This window comes from Eleutherodactylus coqui, chromosome 11 (genome assembly GCF_035609145.1).
Source record: "Eleutherodactylus coqui strain aEleCoq1 chromosome 11, aEleCoq1.hap1, whole genome shotgun sequence".
NCBI lineage: Eukaryota > Metazoa > Chordata > Amphibia > Anura > Eleutherodactylidae > Eleutherodactylus > Eleutherodactylus coqui.
In genome coordinates, this window is record NC_089847.1 from 69,861,019 (window position 1) to 69,873,899 (window position 12,881).

General features: G+C 42.2%; 1 protein-coding gene across 2 annotated transcripts in view; it reads right to left on the reverse strand.

Annotated features, from left to right (window-relative positions):
* The window catches only part of LOC136581880 (acylphosphatase-2-like), an 84,625-nt gene that overhangs the window by 15,604 nt on the left and 56,140 nt on the right, over nt 1-12,881 (reverse strand). The window contains exon 3 of one of the 2 annotated variants that reach the window (XR_010787097.1): nt 5,206-5,333. The exons of the other annotated variant lie outside the window; for it this stretch is intronic. The gene's annotated coding sequence lies outside the window, so the exon portion shown is untranslated. Of the gene's footprint in view, nt 1-5,205; nt 5,334-12,881 lie in introns of those variants that run through there. 2 annotated transcript variants of the gene reach the window in all.

Below are 12,881 nucleotides of genomic sequence, written 5' to 3' on the forward strand. Positions count from 1 at the left end.
TTTGAAAGGCTCTCCAGGCCTGTACATATTATCTAATTTGAAACACACAGTATATCTGAAATAGCGAATTTTGCGCTAACATTCATCTTTTAGCAGCACAAAAGATGACCATTAAAGCTCATCGCTCATCGTGCAGTTTAAACAGCCGCCGTTCAATAGCGAATGGCACCTGTGTTATGTGAATGGAGGGGGGCGGGGGAGCGAGAGGAGAGAAATCTCCTCCACTACCCCGCCCCCTGCAGGCCGCTCCGTGTGCGAGCCAGCTGTGTTAGCTCCCGTGCAGGAGCACGAGAGTGCGGGGATACAGAGACGAGTGTCGGGCATCGTTTGCCCTTCACTCGTCCAATGTAAATGGGCCTATAGGCGCAAAAAATTGTTATGTTAATACACTTGTTTATCCCCATGCAGGTAGCATTCATCAGCAGCATATCCCCCTGTTTACAGATGTGCTGCTAAAAAATGTTTTTATGCAAGCATAAAAGCCTCTGCGAGGCTTGCACAGTAATAGGACAAGCCGTGATTTGTTTGCCACGTGAGTTTTCACGCAGTCAAATCGTGGCTTTCTTCATAGGATTGTATTATCTAATGCAATCCTATGGCAGCATGCACGGGTGGAAATTCTGCTGGAAATCCAGCTGTGGAATGTCCGCCCAGGTGCAGGAGCCCATATGGGGATTTTACATGGACAGATAATTTACACATGGTAATGAGCACTGACTGGAAATAAGAATGTCGGTCAGTGCTAATTCTTTTCATGTGCATGGACAGATTGTTATGGGGATAAACAATTGTTACGATTATTCATCCCACTTGAGCACAGCTACTGAGCAAGAATTTTTATGTTTACACAAAAGACCCTAAACAAGCACTTGCTAGTTCATTAGTCCTTTCACATGGGCCAATGACATTTTCTTTTTACTAATAATACTGGTTCTAGAAAAGAGACAATAAAATACTAGATTAGAAAAAAACATTTTATCTCTTGAATAATAGGATTAAACAGGTTTGTTTTTGGTTTAGTTTGACAGTGTTTAATACTGGAATTATTTCTGCATTTTACGAGCAATTTTCTATTTAACTGGTTAAATAAATTCTAAACGTTTTATAAATAAAGCTACTTGGTTTTTAAATAAAAGTCACTATGTAATATAAACTTCTTGACATTTTCTTATCCTCTGAATCCAGTTAGCAATGTAAACAAAGGATATTTTCATTATAGTTGTCCTGGTTGCTAATAATACACTACACCCAACTACAACCTAACAACACTTGTTTTGAAAGACAAAGGCCGATCTCACACGAACGGATTTGAAATGCGGATTCCGCAATCGCCGTCCATGCGTACGATACGCAGTAATACACGGGCATTGAAATTTTTGCTGGTTTGCTCACACTTGCAGGTAGGAATTGCGGATTCCGCAAGTGGAAGAAAATTTGCAGCATGCTCTATTTTACAGCACATATGAGCACCATTGATCTCAATGGAGGTGTTCGATCCACAATGCATACACAATAGCACTGTATTAGAGATGAGCGAACCTACTCGTTTCGAGTAATTACTCGATCGAGCCCCGCGATTTTCGAGTACTTCCGTACTCGGGTGAAAAGATTCGGGGGGTGCCGATGGGCGGGGGGAGGCGTGGCGGAGCGGGGGGTAGCAGCGGGGAACAGGGGGAGCCCTCTCTCTCCCTCTCCCCTCCACTCCCCGCTGCAACCCCCCACTCACCCACGGCACCCCCCGAATCTTTTCGCCCGAGTACGGAAGTACTCGAAAATCGCGGCGCTCGGGCGAAAAAGGAGCGTGGCCGAGTAGGTTCGTTCATCTCTACACTGGATTGTACGCACGTTGCTAGGAGACCAGATAACAAATGGTATAAAGAAAGCAGAAATTTGTGGGCAGACAATGCAGGACAGAGTCTGGGGAGCAGCACACCCATCCAGACTGTCTGCAACTTCTGCTTATTCTTCTGGGCTCTTCCTTCAGAAAAATAAGTGTTTTTTCTTTAAAATGGTTTTACTAGATACAAAAAAAATATATAAAACCAGTCAAGCCTAGAGAAGAGTATCCTAGTTCTGAAGACATGCTTCTCAGAATAGTTCACACCGCGACAGCACAAGAGAATGTTGCCTGGGCAGTCGTCTGCGCATTTCCAGGGGGTTGGGCGACTTTCTGATGTCATTCCCAAATAAATTGGAGCTGGAGAGAATGGAGGAGAAAAAAATTTGATTAGAAAGGGTTAAGTGTACGTCCACACGGAAAACCACGCGCATACACGACTATACGCAATTCAATTTTGTGATCATTCGCAGGTCTTCTACTGTGGATCGAAAAAGGATGTGAAAAGAACTGGTATGGAGGCGCAACCCTCTAAGCTACTAGAAGATGTAGATCAAAGTCCAATGTGTGATGGTGAAAGCACTTTTTTTATTATTTTTTCACAAATTAAAAACCAGCAATAGAATACGCGTTTTGGGGAAGAACCCCTTCGTCAGTTCGGCTGGATAATACTGTGTGAGAAGTACAAATAGATAATGAAGGAGTGATTAACAATCAAAGGGGAGGAGAGGGGAAAAAAACAAAAACAAAATTCATAAACATAATGAAATCTCACAAATGTGTCAATAAGAACAATAAATATATGATAAAAACATCGATCTAAATAGTGATAAAATATGAGACAAAAAACATAAAAGAGAATATGAGCATCCATACATGTAAATTAACATGAAATTTATACAAAACAAATATCTGTTAAAATAGGATGAAGACAATCCTGAGTAAAATACCAATCTTAAAAAGTACCAATATGAAAGCGGATGGACTGAAAATTGTGTGGTTGCTTTCAGCTGAACGGAATGGCTACAGAATTAAAATGCATGTGTAGCCTATTGGGAAACATGCTACCTCAGAATGGTGTGCATTGGCAGCATTGGGTTCATGGTGTGGGATAAAGTTAGGTAAAAAAAAAAAGGGGGGGACACCTTTTTGTAATCAACAAAAATGAGAATAAAGCTAATTAAAAATGGAAATAAGGAGATAAGGGGCTCACCAACCCAAAGATGTATTGGATGTGTCGGAGGTCCTGAAAATGAAGAATTGTCAGATTAGGGAAGATGTATGGATAATATATGGCAGAGGGTTCTAGCAGGGTAATTAAGTGCAGGGGGGCAGTTAGATTGAACTGAGCACTGGAGGGATTCTTTTGCTGCAGATAAAGTCATATTAGGAAGGAAGGGGAAGGGGGAAGGAAAGGAATTAATGTGTCAATATAAGTTATAGGATAAAGGAGAAGTTTGCTTACCTGTGTGCAGGAGGGCAGGGGAGAAAAAAAGTGCTTTAACAAGGGAGCTGAGGACAAGTCAGGGGTATAAATACCTGAGAGAGGGCGGGAAAATTAATTCAATGTTAATTGGCTTGACTAAAAAGGGGGGCGTGGTTACAGGGTGCATGGATGGAATAGGGAATTGGGAGGGGAATTCATGTACAAGGTAATTCCTATTGTTTGGTTAGTAAAGGGAGGGAGGTGTGGAGTAAGAAGAGGACTATGCTGGGGGTATGGTAAATAGGGAAAAACTAAACAATGTCTCTACAGTGCCACCTATTGGAATGCAGCAATCCTGCAAATCAATGTTAGGGTGAAGTCACACGAACGTATACCGTCTCGGTTTTCACGCCGAGCCGATATACGTTGTCCTCGTGTGCAGGGGGGGGGGAGGATGGAAGAGCCAAGTGCAGGAACTTACTCCACACCTCCCTCCCTTTACTAACCAAACAATAGGAATTACCTTGTACATTAATTCCCCTCCCAATTTCCTATTCCATCCATGCACCCTGTAACCACGCCCCCCTTTTTTAGTCAAGCCAATTAACATTGAATTAATTTTCCCGCCCTCTCTCAGGTATTTATACCCCTGACTTGTCCTCAGCTCCCTTGTTAAAGCACTTTTTTTCTCCCCTGCCCTCCTGCACACAGGTAAGCAAACTTCTCCTTTATCCTATAACTTATATTGACACATTAATTCCTTTCCTTCCCCCTTCCCCTTCCTTCCTAGTATGACTTTATCAGCAGCACAAAAATCCCTCCAGTGCTCAGTTCAATCTAACTGCCCCCCCTGCACTTAATTACCCTGCTAGAACCCTCTGCCATATATCATCCATACATCTTCCCTAATCTGACAATTCTTCATTTTCAGGACCTCCGACACATCCAATACATCTTTGGAGTCGTGTCACCCCCAGGCATCCTGTTGGTGAGCCCCTTATCTCCTTATTTCAATTTTTAATTAGTTTTATTCTCATTTTTGTTGATTACAAAAAGGTGTCCCCCCCTTTTTTTTTTTTACCTAACTTTATCCCACACCATGAACCCAATGCTGCCAATGCACACCATTCTGAGGTAGCATGTTTCCCAATAGGCTACACATGCATTTTAATTCTGTAGCCATTCCATTCAGCTGAAAGCAACCACACGATTTTCAGTCCATCCGCTTTCATATTGGTACTTTTTAAGATTGGTATTTTACTCAGGATTGTCTTCATCCTATTTTAACAGATATTTGTTTTGTATAAATTTCATGTTAATTTACATGTATGGATGCTCATATTCTCTTTTATGTTTTTTGTCTCATATCTTATCACTATTCAGATCGATGTTTTTATCAATTTTGTTTTTGTTTTTTCCCCCTCTCCTCCCCTTTGATTGTTAATCACTCCTTCATTATCTATTTGTACTTCTCACACAGTCCTATCCAGCCGAACTGACGAAGGGGTTCTTCCCCGAAACGCGTATTCTATTGCTGGTTTTTAATTTGTGAAAAAATAATTAAAAAGAAGTGCTTTCACCATCACACATTGGACTTTGATCTACATCTTCTAGTAGCTTAGAGGGTTGCGCCTCCATACCAGTTCTTTTCACATCCTTTTCGCTATACTCACGCCCACACTGGTGGAGCGTCATCTGGTTGGCAGCACCTCCACCATTCAAAATACTCAATCATTGAAAGCTCTTTGTACTCCATAAATATTCCACCACCCTCACTGGGTCTTGCTCCACCCTCCTTTTTCATTTCTTTTACTCACTTCCACTGTGGATATCCGCACGTTAAATTCGATCTGTTCCTGTGAGCCCAGCAATAGTCATTATAAGCAGCTTCAAAAAATATAGCAGCTATTTGAAAAATATGGCACACTCCACTTACATGACTGATGCTCGGTGTACTTTAAGGTGAATTGGTCGTAATGATAGACTAAATACTGATCCAAACTCTGGTTCAGTGGTCCCGAACACATCATACGCAGAATGTAGATTACAGTGCCTGGTCCACGGATGTCACTAAAATGCAAGCCGCAACATTCCAGCTTTAAAACATGGTGGCTGCAGAATATATTGCATTTTCAACATGAAGGGTTCCCTTTAAGGCATAAATAAAATTTGAAATGTATCACTGGACACTAAATTTTTCACCTAGGACTGGTGGCAATTGAACTAGTGAATACAAAGTTCTAGGCACTAAACCTATCAGGGGGTGCACTATATTACTGGCACCTAAAAATAATCTATTGTACAAGGACCTACTATACCACACCTTCAAACATAGTTTAAAGCGAGATTTATATAAAGCATATTTATATAAAATGATAATAAGTAATCCAAGTATATTATCAACCTATGCATACAAAACACTAGTATTAATTAAAGCAAGAAATAACTTGTTTTAGTTACATACTGGGTGTTAACCATCTGCAAATTATAACAACTTTATTCCTGAGTCTTCGTGAACTCCCATGGCATTACCATTCATTTATTCTACAAACTGGTATAAGACTCATTTATATGTATTTATTTATCCATTGATTACAAGATTTGGAAAAAAAATGGTTTGGGGACATTTTATAACATTGTTCTTAATTAGAGATGAGCGAACGTGTTCTTAACGAACACTTACGCACCCAGACACCGGCTTATCCGAGGACTTCAGTGTCCGCGCGTAAGTATTCGGCCGGCGCCGGGCGGCGGGGGGAGGTGCGGCGGCGCGGGCGGCAGCAGCGGGGAACAGGGGGGAGCCCTCTCTCTCTCCCTCTCCCCCCCACTCCCCGCCGCACCCCCCCGCGCTGCCACGGCGACCCCCGAACTTTTTTCGCCCGAGCACGGAATTGCTCGCAAAGTTCGGTGCTCGGGTGAAAAGGGGCGGAGCCGAACACGTTCGCTCATCTCTATTCTTAATCTTAATGGGCATAATAATGTAGCTTCGCAGTACTATAAGTATTCACAGAGAATTTACTATACACTTGCCTAAAAGCATGAATGCAATACTCTATTAGTTTCACATGAGCGTATATTGGCCACCGTTTTCATGGCCGCCCGATGTACGCTACGATTTAATGCATTGGATTCCAATGTATCAGATCACATGGCTGTATTCCTGCAGTGTAAAAGCGCCCAGCCAGCCAATATAGCCCTGGGCACTTTTACATTGGGCCGCAAAGAAAGTCCTCGAACTATCTTCCGGGCCGCAATACGTCAGCCGCTGCATTGACTCCTATGACTGCCTTGGTGTATATGCACCGGGCCCATAAACGTTAGATTTGTGCATCTGTTCACGCGGTTTTTATGGTGCCGGTGGGCGCACATAAAAATGCCTATGGCTGTGTGAAAGGCCTGGCCAATATATGCTACGATCTGATGCATTGGATTCCACCCTAAGGAGAGGAATGCCCAATAAGCTGACAGACAGGGAAAGGGGTTTTCACGGGTGACACCACCATTCTATTATCCACCAGAATGTCCCTAGGTGGTAAATAAAGGGAGCTACAGATAGAAGTAATGTACCTCAGGTCCCTGGGAATGGTGAGGGCCTGGCAAAACTTTACTAAAACAAGTCCTGGACGTAAAGCACAATTTATACAAGATTTGGCAGTGCAGGTAAAGAAACAAACTTGAGAGTATCTCCACCCGGTGATACCAGACTTCTGGACGGCTGGGTGTGCAAATCAATTGGTGTACCTCTACGCGGTGATTCCCTAGTTCAGGACGGCTGCATAGGAAGAATAATCAGAGAGTACCTTTGCACCAGGCCTTCAATTGCTCACGCTCTCTCTCATAAATAGGAACTCACTTTTTCTTTATCCGTAGTGCATACACACGCGGGGAACCTCTCTTCCTCCTCCATTCTTCACCACACAGGAGTTGATGGTACCCCCATGTGGCTGGAACTCCAGGAACCCAGAATCAATGGAATTGCAAAAGACTCTCTCCCTAGTCACACTCAAAACACTCACTTTTATAATTTCCCTCATACCACGTGACTGACAAATTGATACAGTGCATGCATCACCCACACTTTTGCACTTAACCCATCACACGTTGCAGCCACGCAACACACATAACATGAGACCAGACAATTTGCACAGTGCCTCTACAAAAGACATGACATGTATGAAATTTATGGAGGGGGTCAGGAGAGTATGTACTGGGCCACTACAGAGGAGTACTATTTCTATTTTATGGAGTTGGCCAAGTTGGCATAAGAAGTTTTGCAGTCCATGCAATACTTTCATGGGAAATCAGGTATGAAAAGAAGATATTATATAATTCTGTAGCACCACCTATTGACTTATATCATTAGTCATGTTGCAAGACCTTTTGAAAAGTCAGTTGTTTATAAGGAAGCTACATTCCAATAGGTGGCACAACAGAGGCATTATACCATCTGCCATTTGCATACTTTGCTTCCCAGGGGAACACTGCATGGCCTTATAAGTCTCCCTAAGCCAATTTGACAGTCTCCAGAAGTAGAAACAATACCCTTCCAGACCTGCATCAAAGACCTCTCACTCAGCTAATAAGAACTCTGAAACAGCTGCCTGCAGATAGGGGAGTGTTCCTTATGCAGAAGACAGTGTTTTGATTTAAATCCCTAGTCACACTGCAAGCCTTGTTAAAAGGTCAGACATTGACTTATAGGGAAGCTAATTTCCAATAGAGCTACAGAGGTGTTATACCATCTCCCATTTTCACAAGTTTAATGACTGACATTTTCATCAGCATTGCCTCTTCTTCTTCGGAAGCTAAGTATAATGATGCTACATTCAAATCTGCTATTCTTGCCATAATTACATAGTAATATAATATGTTAGGGTGAATTAAGACAATGTCTATCTAGTTCAGCCTGTTTTAACCTCCCCCTTGTTGGTTCAGAGGAAGGCAAAAAAAACCCTCTAGCGAGCCAATTTGTTCCTATGGAGCAAAAAAATTCTTCCTGACTCCATAAATGTCATATCCCTTCTTGTAAAAGTTGCAGTTAAAGCATTTGAAAAGCTGCAAAGTGCCTTTCTATCTGTAAATGAGGTTTTGGAAAACTACTTTATTACACGTTGTACTCCTTGTATTGTGGATTAAAAACCCTAAGGGCTAATGCCCACGGCTGGATTTCCGCCGCCTGGCAGGCGTCGAAAATCCGCGGCGCTACACCGCAACTATTAGGTTCTATGGAACCTAATAGCTTAATGTTAACGCTGTGGAATTCCCCAGCGTGAAATGTCCTATTTGCTGCAGGAATACGCGAGACCGGCTTCCATTGTAATCAATGGAAGCCAGCCATCACGCTATACTTCCGCTGTAGCACAGCGGAAGTAGAGCGTGAATACTCTTCCCCGCCCACCGCCGGCGCGTCATGTGACATGCGCGCCTTCGTGTCATGCTGAGCCCGTCACGGCTGTGGGCATAAGCCCTAAGTGTATGTTTCCATGGTTGAATGCACAGTGGAAAAATGCTACGTAAATTCTGCCTCTAAAATTTGCAATTTTTTTTTACAGTTTTCTCTGACACATGCAGAATTTACCCTTTTGTTGGGCAAAATACGCATATGAAATTTTGACATAATAATAATAAATAATAAAAATTAGAGATGAGCGAGCGTACTCGTTAAGGCAAAATACTCGAGCGAGTATTGCCATTTTCGAGTACATGCCCGCTCGTGAGAAAAGATTTGGGGGTCGGCAGGGGTGAGCGTTGAGTTGTGGGAGTGAGCATGGGGGAGCGGAGGGGAGAGATCTCGCCACCGTTCCTCCCCGCTCTCCCCCGCCACCCCCCACTGGTCCCCAAATCTTTTGGCACGAGCGGGCATGTACTCAAAAATGGCAATACTCGCTCGAGTATTTTGCCTTAACCAGTACGCTCGCTCATCTCTAATAGATATCTTTATTTGTATAGCGCCAACTTATTCTGCAGTGCTTTCGAGTCACAAGGGGAACACAAATAATACGAAAATTACAAAAGTTACATGTGGTATTGAATTATTTGGAAACAAATGGGGTGGGGTTGATACAGAAGGTACAGGGGCAGGTGGTGGAGCAAAAGGGAACACAGTAATCCAACGATGACAAGTGATATACAGTTTTCAGGATCAGAAACGGGGTGGGGGTACTACAGGAGGTATGGGGCAGGAAGTGTACATGATGGGCAAAAATGGAAAGCCATAGGGAATATTGTCAGGGTGGGGAGCTAGATCAGGAGGACACAGAAAATATCTTCAAAAAAATGTGAATTTTAGAGGCGGAATTAACGTGGAATTTTTCCATGGTGAATTCTGCTGTGCAAACATACTGTAAGGCTAACTTCACATGTAGTGGAAATCCACTATATCTATATTTTCTGGACAGTGGACCTCTGTAGTGGACAGTGGACCTGTTTTTATATGTTAAGCATTCTGTATACCAAATGACAGTACTTTTCCATTGTTGTTTGTTTTCCTACAAATATAGATATATATTCTTTCATGTATCCAATGTATTCGCTTCCTTATATGTAAAAATGTTGAAACTTTCCATTCCCTAAACTCTGTAAACAAAGCTAGCAGTTAGTAACTTTAGCAGGGGTACATCAGACATAAATAACCGCAGTCTGAACCATAACCGCTTCTAGCTACCGCAATAATAATCCAAGCAGTTTTACTGGAAACTTATGCAAATAAAATGGGGAATTTATGCAATTAATAGTTCAAGCTGTAATCTCCAATCATATCGGAGGAACCACACGTGGGTCCAAGACAACCCACTCATCTCGTCTTGCCCTGCTACCACATGATGGCCAATAACAGATGACCGGAGGATGGAAGAATTTCAAGATGCTTATCCAATAATTAAACAATACGTTGTATCTATGTAATCTTTGACCTGCCCAGATGGGCAGATATGTTGAACTCTTTAAAAGAGGCTGCGTGCCCACAAATAAAGCAGAATTGAGGAAGCTTATACATGCTGAACCTGTGTCAGTGTGAAATCTTCTTATGCGCATAATCAATTCGTAACCAATCAGGAAAGGGTGCAAACATTCCTACTTGAGTAGGCCGTGGACGCAAAAGGAAATCCACGACACACATAGCAGAATCCATTACAGATTTTTCTATGTCGATACCGTCTTTAACCCCTTAAGGACATGGCCTATTTTGGGCTTAAGGATGCAACGATTTTTGGCGGATTTTTATCTCCCCCATTTTCAAAAGCCATAACTTTTTTTATTTTTCCGTCAACACGGACGTATAAGGGCTTGTTTTTTGCGTGGTGAACTGTAGATTTTTTGGGTACATAGACTAAATTGTAAAACTTTTATACATTTTTTATGATGGCAGGGAGAGAAAACGCATTAATTCTGCCATAGATTTAAAAAAAAATTTTTTTTACAGCGTTAATCATACAGCATAAATGATAATACATTTTTTCTGCGGGTCGTATGATTACAATGATACCAAAGTTCTTATTTTTTTTAGGTTTTTCCACTTTTCCTCAATAAAAACCCTTTTCTTTGGAAATAATTTTTTTTTCTAAATCGCTGCATTCAAAGTAGTATAATTTTTTTATTTTTCTATGGTCGGAGCTCTGAGAGGGCTTGTTTTTGGAAAACGAGCTGTAGGGTTTTTTTGGTACCATTTTGGGGTACATACAGCTTTTTTGATCACTTTTATTGCGTTTTTTGGAGGCAAAATGCTTAACATTAGCATTTTGCCTTCATTTTTTAGGGTTTTTTTTTACTCTTTTTGCTGTGCAGGATAAAAAGCATGTTCAACTTATTGTACACGTCGTTATGGATATGATTTTATATTCCTGTAGGGAACTTGCACTGTACCAGCTTTGATCGCTATGATAGGGCATTGCTGGACTTCTGTCTTGCAATGCCTTATCTCTTGTAACAGCGATCACAGGCACTGGCAATACAGGACACCTGTATCTGGCACCCTGTTGCCATGGTAACCCGTCGAGCTCTCCGCTTATATTGCGAGAGACCAATGACATCACAGAGGGAGCGAGCTCCCTCTGTGAACCCTTCTCATGCTGCCGTCTACATAGATCGTGGCGGGGAAGGAGTTAACAGCAGGGGTCGCTGCTCCGATGCACCCCCGCTGTTGCAGGGGGAGGCTGGCTATCAGTGACGGTGGGATAGCGCAAGATCTCTTATGATCTTGCGCTATCCCCAGGGCGTAACTGCATGCCCTGTTGCGCTAAGTACCTCCCTGCCAGGACATACAGTTATGCCCTGTGGCGGGAAGGGGTTAAACCTGTCAAAAGTCTGCAGCTGAACAGCAGATTTGTGATCATTTAAATGAAGGCCGTGGTTCTGAATGGAAATTTAGTGTCAGCACTTGAACCAGGAACCTCAAGCACTGACCCTTTTTGTTGAGCTATCCAGCTTCTGAACGCTTTCCTTGCATATGTCTCAGCCTTGTTCTCTGATCCCAGTTATCTAGCCCCTGCCTCCTGTTCTTGACCCCGCCTCTTGCCTTGATTCCATCTCCTATAAAAGCCTGGTTTTGCCACTCCCTCAATGTGTGATTATTGTGTTCCATCACTTTGATCAAGCTCCTCTTCCTCTACTGCATATCGATACCTCCTGCTGCTGACCTTTGGCTTCCATTGGCTACGCTTCCTTCTCATCCATTTGTACCGCATACTGTGACTTCCCGATAATGACTCCCGGCTATTCTAATTACTCTCCAGTGACCGACTTGGCTACTAGACGGCTGCTCCAATCCAGCATCGGTAAAATGCAACATTTAGACCTTTTCCATGGGCAAATCTGTGTGCAGAATTCAACGTGGATACGGTGCAGAATCTGCATCTTTTTTTCTGCAATGCGGATATCAAATCCATGGAAGAAAAATCTGGATTCTCATTCAGATGAACAGGACACGGATGTGGCGTGGATTTTGGCGTATGATCTGTGTTATAATCTGTGCCAAAATCTGCAGTGTAAACATAATGTCTGAAAGGGACTTGAGAGTTTCAAAAGTTGTACAATGATCAACTTTTTTAACGTGGATATTTCTATTGACATAGAGATTCAACTCAGGTGAACATGAATCTGATTTCAGTAGAAGGGGCATAACTGAAAATATGGGTTGGAATAGGTTAATAGAAACTTGTCTGATCATTGTTTTCTTCAATGGCAGATGCCTGGTAGTTCCCACAGACATTAGATGAGTTGTCATTAGGTTTGAGTTCTCATTTTTCTTGTCATTTCTTCTAGTTGCCTTTGTATTGATTCCAGGAAGGACAACATAACCTCTGTATGCTTGCTTCTTTTTTGAACTGTAGACATTGTGGAATAAGTTGGCACTATGTAAACAGTAATAACAATCACTTATATAGCTATTTCTGTCCCATAAGAAATACACCTTTCATCATGTTTAATCATTATATGAACATATAAATATCTGCAATATTTACCTGTATACTAATGCAGAGATATACACTTGCAGGTAGAAGCCCCACATCCCAGCAGAAGTGGTGCCTGGAAGTAGTGTTTGTACCTGCCCTTGTATATCTTTATATTAATAAATAGGTAAACATAGCCATAGGCAGTGAATTCTTATTTGAGTTTTCCCTT